Here is a 9,031-nt window from a genome sequence, read left to right as displayed (position 1 = left end):
CTAACCTGACCTGTTGATCCACCTTCCTCCCCTATTCCTGTCAACTATCCGTTCACATCCTGCATTTCAGTCTCCAATACTGAAGTCTTTTACTCATAATTTCCCCACCTACTTCTCCTACCTTCTGAGCTAAAACTGCTCATCTTGTCGATCTCCACTGAGGCTCCCACAGAGCTGGAGTGATAGGACTTGATAGGACTCCTGGGGAGGTTATTCTTACACAGAGGCTGTGCACAGTGCACACCCTGAGCAGCCCTCCAAGGAGGCCCTGAGGCCTGATGCTTGTCCTCGCTTCCTACAGTATTTTTAAGCACTCTCCTCTGTGTGCAAACTCCATCTAGGAAGGCACGTGACTTTTATGCTGTGGTTTTATACTCCATACTCAGGATATGTTCAGAATATAGTAGCTGTTCAGCAATACTTGAATGATAGACTTGAGGGCACAGATGAAGGTCACAACAGATTATTGACACAGCCAGTCATTTCCTCATACTAGATGAGGCTAATTGTGTTTGGTTCATTTGAATTTTAATAGTTGACTTGGTTTTAAAAAAGAAGGTAGTGACTCATTCTTCTCTGATTTATTGAATTTTAATTTTTTTAAAGATTTATTTATTTATGCAAACAAAACTGGGGTACAGGCCAGAAGTGCAGGGGCGGCGAGAAGATTGACCAGAGACAGAGCAGGAAGCAGAACAGGCAGATCGAGGAAGTACATTGCTGAGGGGAGCATGGGGTGAGACAGGAGAGGTCTGCTGCACCATGTGGGTCACCTCCACAGACCGGGGATCAAACTCACACTGAAGTGGCTGCGGCTAGCTTGCAGTGCAGCATCCCTACCCATTGCGCCACCAGGGAGGGCCAGATTTAAATTTTTTAGTGAGTGATTACATGTTTTTAGTGCGATACATTTTCCTTTTCTTAAAATAAGGGCAAGGTCTGGCCCTCCTTGGTGGCACAATGGGTTAAGGTGCAGCACTATGAAGCCAGCCACAGTCACTGCAGCACGAGTTCAATCCCCAGTCAGAGAGGTGGTCCACATGGCGCAGCAGACCTCTCCTGACCCACCCACTGCTCCCCTTAGCAGTGTATTTCAGTCTTTCTGCCTGTTCTACTCCCTACTCTGTCTCTGGTGAATCATCTCATTCACCACACCTCTGGCCTGGACCCCAGTTGTTGCATGACTTAATAAATAAATCTTAGGGAAGAAATAAGGGCAGATCTTTCATGTAGGGACAAAGATAACCTCCCACATTTTGCTTTTCAGATGGTTACAAAATCAGCAATGCCTCTTTGGGTCTTTCCATGTGAGGTTTTCAGCAGATTAACTGGAAGTGATGGTCTAAGTTCCCCTTTGATTAAGTCAGCAACCCATGGGAAGAGAGTGTTGTCTGTGTGAGTTGTTTTTTTTTTTTTTTTAACTCATTGAAGAAATAAGGAAGGGAAGGGGAGAACAGTGGTATACTAAGTGAGAAATGTAAGTGCTTTCAAAGTGTTTTCACATCTGTCTGTGAAGCTATAGGCACCTTCAACCACCTTCTCAGCTGAGAACAAGGAGTTTGCAGCTCATCTTTGTCATTAGTATGTAGTCATAACAAGCATCTGATACTGTCATTTGTTGTTGTTTATTTGACTAGAATTGGATAGACTCAGTCTAGTCTAAGACTCGGTTAGTTTTTCTGAACTTGGCCTTGGCTTTGTTATAGCGAATACAATTCAGGAACAGTCAAGTGGAAGAGATGATTGAGCCAGGAAAGATGAGCTCCCCCATGCCTCTCTGGACAAACTACACGTACCCAGCACCTCACTGTGTTCATGATCCAGCCTTTTTATTTAGGGGTTCAATCGAAGTTCCATGACATAGGCAGGATTGAGTAAATTATTGGTCCTGTGGTGATTAACTCAAGCCCCAGTCCTTCTCCCCTCCCCAGGCTCCGGGGATGGGGATGAAGCTTCCAAATCTGTTATTACAGGGTTGGTTTCTTGAAAGCCAGCCCTTATCCTGAACTGTCTTGGGACCCACCAAGATACTTTCTTAACTTAAATTCAGGTATGGTTGGGAGGGACATGTTATAACTAACAAAGCCATTCAGGAAGTTCTAAGGGTTTCAGCTCTGTGTCTGGAAGCAGGGACTTAGATCCAAACAATACTAACTGTGGCTAAAGTAAATGCCAAGAGTTCAGTTTCTAGTGTGCCAAATATATTAGTGTTGTAACTCTCCATTCTTGTGCCAAGAATATGCAACTAAGTATCTGTATAAATGTGGCATATAGATAACCTATTTAAAAAAAAAAAAAAACTAAACAACCATAAAAATTTAACCTTGGGTCAAGCCATAATCATTCTAAAATGCCAGACACTTAATGAATAATTGATAAAGAGTCTTTAAGTCTCTCCTAAATCTCTCTTAAAACCCTTCCATTTATTTTTACTAACCAGAGATCAAATATACCAGTTTCTTTCTGTTTCATCTTCTTAATATGTATATAAGAACTCCAAACAAAACATTCCATTATGGCTGACTCACCCACAGGATTTAATCTACTAGTCTAGTAGTCAAAGCAGCCTGCAGGGCTCAGCTGAGGAGCAAACTCCTTCCCTGGCAGTGTGTGTCTGGACATGGTTTGGGATCTTTTTGAAGCTGAGATGACTTATTTTTAAAGAACCAGCTTATATCACTGAGTTAGCATGAGAAATAGGAATAAAGCTATGCAATCCTTTATTAAATGCAAATATTGTTCTTCAGGGTACTATTTCATTTCATTAATATTAACTATCTTAACTGGGTCAATATTTGCTTTCTCCTTAGTTCCCTGTTCTCCCTCCCAGGGCCTAGCAATGAAGAAGGAAGAGTAAAATGTCCCTGGACTTTGATTCATATCACTCTTTGATTCATACACTCAAATTAGTGTATCTCACTAATTTGGGGGATTCTTACTCATGCCTATTAAGCAATAAGTTAACTAAGTTTGCAAAAATAACTTACTCAAAAGTTATTTCCTTAGTTCTAGTGACTTTCAGAAAATCTTCACTTCGCAGATGAAAGTTTCACTTGGGTACATGAGTGAAAATGCTTTTTGGGTGCACCAGAATATGCCAGAATAGCTGTGAAAGGGTTGAATACATGTGGGTAGATAGGAAGTGTAGGATAGTGGGCGTATAATATGCTAAGTCCGTGATATTCAGAGTTTAGTTCTTACCCACAACATCATCCAGTGTGAGGTAGCCAATCAGGGGACCTTGCACAGGTCATTCAATGCCCCTGGATGTTCTCAGCTATTGTTCTGGCCTCATGTTTGCTTCCTGAAGTCCTGTGCCTTTCATTTGCAGAATGACAGAATCACTAAGGTTCACTCATGAAGTTTGATGGCCAGGTCTGAAAGTGATAAATGCCATCTTCATTTGCTTCTGTTAGCTAGATCTCATCCACGTGAACACCTAACCACCAGTGACCCTGAGAAACACTTGCCAGGCGTGGCCCCACCAGGGATGGAAGCAAACTGGCCCATCCACGGCCAGCTAACTGTCTCTTCCTTCTACTTCTACTATTATGTTATAATATGTGGCAAGTATCCCCTAAAGGAAAACCATTGAAAAATCTGCCTAGCATAAAAACGGGAAAAGCCATGGACTGGGATTCAGGAGACCTGCTATACATGGAGTGATGACTCTGCCATTAACGTGACACTACATGCTCATTCATTAGTCAAGGAAATATGAAACCCAGGGCAAGTAGCTGATTTGCCTACCATCACCCTTGTAATTAATGTGATTTACCATCAGTGAGCTCACTTTGCTTGCTATGTTGGCGCTAACCATTTGCCATGTGTTTTGGTGTGGCCCTATACCCCTGACCCCGTGATGAAATATACAAATTCTTAACTAAAACTGACTAATGTCTGGGTGGTCCACTTTCCTACATGCTTTGAATGGCAATAGCATCGGGAGAAGAAGTTCTGATGCCATCTTGTTCAATCCCTCATCAAAGTGCTTAATTCCCTAGATAGCTATCAGTTGACTGCAGCATCTTGAGTGAATTGTTTTCTCTGAAGCATCCATGTTCAAAAAGCTCTCGTTAGTAAGAAAGTAATTTTTGTGTTGCCAACACCTCTCATTTATTTTTTTTATTTTTAACTTAGTTATATTGTTACTGTCATCAGGAGGGGACACGTGTTACTTAGTCTCTTAGAAGATTTACAAAGATTCATGAGTCTTAGGAAGTCTTTTTCTAATCTAAATTCCCTTAGCTCATTTCATATTCCTTATGTGACATTATTTAAAATCCACTTTAATTCTTGTTTCTCTTTTCTAAATAAATTGCATTTTGACACCCAAACGAGTATTTCAGTAAGGTCTAGTCATATCACCTCCCTCCTTCTAAATACTGTACTTCTGTTTATTCAGAAAGGTTGTATTAATCTTTTTAATGGCTAGCTCACCATGTGACTAGTTTTATTTGCTCTTACTCATAGGCAAGGTCTGTAATCTGTATTTGCAACCATATTTTAAAGGAAAAGGAAGTTTGCAAATGTGGAATTTACCACAATATATGTGCAGATACATCTCACTGGCCAGAAAAAAATCCTTATTTTCAGCAAGAACATCTAGCATTTCATTTGGTGACCCTGGTGTCACAAGTAATACAAGATTTTGTTACTGAGTAAACAGGAGAAAATAGCCACTACACAGACACAGCAGTTTCTGGATTACTTCTTCAGTGAAGAAACTTTCTTTCTCTCCTAGTTAGCTAATTTTCATTTCAATGAATGCTGCTTTAACTGTATTTTTTCTTGGTATTTATTTTCCTAGTATTTCTTAGTATTTAATAATTTCTTATTTATTAGTGTTTTAGCTTGAGAATTTTTTCTTTTAATCTACAGTTCCGGCGAATCACAGATTTTTCTGATCTTATACCGTCTGTTAATATATTTGCTTTGTTTTAATATATCGCTAGTCTGTGAGCCATGTATTTTTATAATTTCTTCATATGTGAGTGTAAATTAGACCTATGTTTTTTAATCTAGATTTTCCATCTATTTGGTGTTTTAAAATATTAGTTGGGGAACTTGTTCTCTTTCCTGTTAGTGCTTCACATTTAATAGGGATTTTCTGTTCCTGTCCTGGGAAACCATCTGGACCTGGTATATTGTCTTGTACATGTGATTCTTATATGTAGAATTTTTTACTAGGATTTTGATTGCTTTTTGTTAATCTATTCAGTTGCCCACTTATTTCTGGTTATTTATATATTGTCTACTTAGCCTAATGGTTCACTTAGCTGTCTATAGAATACTTAGCATAGAATTGTTAACCTCTTGATGGCTATATTCCCACCTCACCTCCCCCCCCCCCTTTTTTTTTTCATTTTGCACATGTTTTGATCCCTTTCTCTTCATTTTGTAAGGTTAGCTCTTTCCTTAGTCTTTGCTGGAAGTATCAACTTCAGGTTTTTTTAGTACTCTTGAACTCATTAATCTTTATCTTTTCATTCTATTTCCTTTCTTTTCCTTATTGGGTTCCTTTTTTCTTGACTTGATTGCTTAGCTTTCAGTTACCATGTTTCTTACTGTCTAAAATATGTGGGTAAGATTTATGATTATTCAGCTCAATAATTAGCAGTCTTTGGGTATGTTTGTTCAGAGTTACTAATGCATTTAATTATCCTCATTTTCTGCCCATCTCTCCACCCAGCCTGTGGAGACATTAGGAGAGATCTGGCAGCTGCCTGTGGAAATCCAGGTGAACACCTCCGGTGTTCATTTTCATAATCCTGGCAGAGGGAGAACGTTGGTGGCCTGTCATCTTAGTCCCCTAATCACCAGCTTAACTTGGAAGCCTTTGCAGATTGTCCTTTTAGCAGTTAGTCATACACCAAAGGGGCAAAGCCTTTCTTTATCTCCCAGTGTCAACACCCGTGATTCTGAGTCTCAATTTTATTTGCAAAAAGCCTTTCTTTGAACACAAAGACAATGAGGTTCAACCAGGACTGATTTCTGTTCTCACTCTCTAGTAATCACACCACTCTTTTTAGTGTGAAATCGATTCTCCTTGACAAAAAACACTAGCGTCAAATGGAGTTTTGAGAACTACTGATGTGTGTATGTCCTGTCCTTTCCTTTTGCTAGAACATGAGCAAAATCGGCATGCGTGTCTGTGTGTGTGTGCATGTGTGTGGCGTCTTACTGTTTTGACAAGCTCCTTTTCATTTTAAGTCTTCAGCTTCTGATGGCTCATGACACCTCCTGCTTCCAATTTTAATAGACACTTTAAAACCACATCTCAGCGAAGATCTCCACATGACACTAGGCTCCTCTTAAAGTCTTTGCTCCCAGTCTCTTCATCTCTAAAATGGTGGGGTTGGACCTGGCAATCTATGAGATATCGCACAACCCTCAAAACTGGTCTGTCCTGCAGGAAAGCACTTTGCTTTGAACTGCCAAAACCCACTGAGGCTCTTTATGTCCCCAGAGAGCCTTTTATGCTAGCTGTGAATTCTGTTTCAAAGAAGCAAAGGGCTAAGAGGAGAACTTATGGCAGTAAAACTTAATTTTTTTTTTAAAGATCTATTTCTTTGTGCATATAGAACTGGGGTACAGTCCAGAGGCTCAGGGACAGTGAGAGGCTTCACCAGAGACAGAGTGGGGAGCAGAACAGGCAGATCGACGAAGTACACTGGTGAGGGGAGCAGCGGGCGGGTCAGGAGAGGTCTCCCGCGCCATGTGGTCATGGTCACCTCCGGGGCAGGCGAGAATCGAACTCATGTGAAGGTGGCTTTAGCTTCTCAGTGCTGTGCTTTAACCCGCTGCGCCACCATTTTTTCAAAATGGCAAGGGAGATGTGAGATGTCTTGGCAAGGATTTTGGGTACTCTGGAAGAAAATCCTTGTGTCAGGACCACAAGTCCCAAAGTCTCACCCAACATTCAGGTGACCTGTGTCATCCCTCATGAGGAGTTAACTAGTGGATATGTGATTAACCAAAAACTAGGAAACAGGCATTTCTTTTTCCTTTCAGAGGATAGAGGCAAAGCTGAAATAATATACAAAAACACATATAAACCAATCAGACATGATGTCGCCTCCAGAGAGCTGTGATTACTCTAGAAATCCCATTCTTTGACAAAAGGGAAAATGATAACACAATCCAGTTTTGTGCTATTTTATCTTGTGTAAGCAACACAAAAGGTATTCAGTGCACTTCTTTCTCACCTTAACCGAATGACAGAGCTTTGCCGATGCCCTGCTCCATCGTGATAGATAGGAAAGCCTGGCTCCTATCTAAAGCCCCATTCAGAGGAGAGGATTCCTTGATTTTATTCTCCACCTTTTTGTAGGATTTGTCCATTATCTGTCATCTCACTTTTCAGCATTTCACTCAAGCAGTGCACTCAAGCACAGTTTATTTTCCCACTGAATGAGAAGGATGATGGAATTTTCCTTAAACAAAGCCTATGTCCCCTGAGGCAACTCGAGGCTTGCAAATCAAGATTACAGGAAGTTGCTTTCCCACCACTTTCTGGAAAGACAGTCCACCCATCTATCCCAGCCACTGAAAGATCTATCTTGTGCCCCCAAATTATGGGCTAGGTATATGTGCTTACTCATTGACCCATGATCATCTGTGTGAAATAGTCACTGGATAAATCATTACAGATACGAGTCAAGCCTATGATGAAGCCCACAATGTGTTGGCATTCAAAGTGAAATGCTGTCTTGTGGTGTTTCCTCAAAGCTTCTCACCTGAGACCCAAGCTTTTCAGCCTCTTGCCGGACATCTGTCTGTCCCTGCATTTCCCCTACTACCTCAAACACTTGGCTTATCACCCTCTTCTCCAGGTCTTTAAACTGTGTTCCTCAGAACCAGGCTCCCATTCACCTCAGCCTGGAAACTTCCACCCTCTTTCTTCTCCAGTTCTCAGTCAGTCTCCTACCAACTCCAGATGAGACAAGTCTGCTTGCGGACTTGTTTCATTTTCTGTTCTGAACGGCTTTCCCTACAATCCCCAGGTTCCCCTGTATATCCTTCCAGCTGCCTCAGAATTACCTCTCCAGAATACAGAATACGTGTCACTCCTTGTTGACACGCTGTCACCTACAAATAAATCCTGTGTTTCTTCTTGAGGCTGTTCAACACTGGTCCTTGTATTATTGTTATAGGACACCAAATCTGTTTCAGGACAAAATCTGTTACAGGACAGGGAGAGAGGGGAACCCCTGAAGCCCAAAACCTGCCTGCTCTAAGTGGGTTCTGCCATCTGCCGCGTCAAGACAAAACATATAAAATTTTAATGAAAAGGGACTTTAGTACAGTGAATATACAATATGGAACACAAAGAATATAACTTCTAAATCAAACACCTGAAGTTATGCATCCCCTCATGGGCAAAAGTCAACCCAAAAGGGATTGGCCCAAAGCAAGACCTGAAAACTGCCACAAGACTAAAGCACCTTTTGGCTGGGACCCATGGAAAAGGGTCAGAAATGGCCAGACAAATCTGGGAGGAAAAGAACAACATCAAAATCACTATAAACACTGCCATAGTCACCTCCCTGCAGGTCTCTCACCCACATCTGCCTTAACCAGTCCAGGGCCAGGAAACAAGCACAGCTTCTTCCTCACATGCTTGCTGCTCCATGGAGCTTCCTCAGGTCTCCTCCTCCTTCTCCATCCTGCTTCCTTCTCTTCTTCTCCTCTGATTTCTTCTTTTCTCTGCTCAGCTCCACCCTCCTTCTGGGTGGGGCAGGGAACCTGAAACTTCCCCTTTTCCTAGGGACCACCCTGTTACAATATGACTGGAGAAGTAGTCTCTCTACTAGGGGTAACAAGATACTAGAGCTAACCAGCTATCTGAAATTAGAATGAACAGTCCTATTTGATATGCATTAGCACATTATTTTGGGGGGCCTGGGAATGCTGTCACCCTTACTTTATATGAAAGAAAATCATGAACATTCAAGACCTAAAAACATCAACCTCCTTATTCATACCAAATGGAAATGTTCTATTTTGAGAGAGCAGGGAACCGGTATTC

General features: G+C 41.4%; 1 protein-coding gene across 4 annotated transcripts in view; it reads left to right on the top strand.

Moving 5' to 3' along the window:
* LRRC16A (leucine rich repeat containing 16A) overlaps positions 1-9,031 on the top strand; it is a 316,783-nt gene that overhangs the window by 283,065 nt on the left and 24,687 nt on the right. The window lies entirely within an intron of this gene.

The sequence above is a fragment of the Condylura cristata genome, unplaced genomic scaffold (assembly GCF_000260355.1).
Source record: "Condylura cristata isolate star-nosed mole 26May11 unplaced genomic scaffold, ConCri1.0 scaffold00037, whole genome shotgun sequence".
In the NCBI taxonomy this organism is placed as follows: Eukaryota; Metazoa; Chordata; class Mammalia; order Eulipotyphla; family Talpidae; genus Condylura; species Condylura cristata.
The sequence above is the reverse complement of the archived record's forward strand: the minus strand, read 5'-3'. Positions and strand labels throughout refer to the sequence as shown.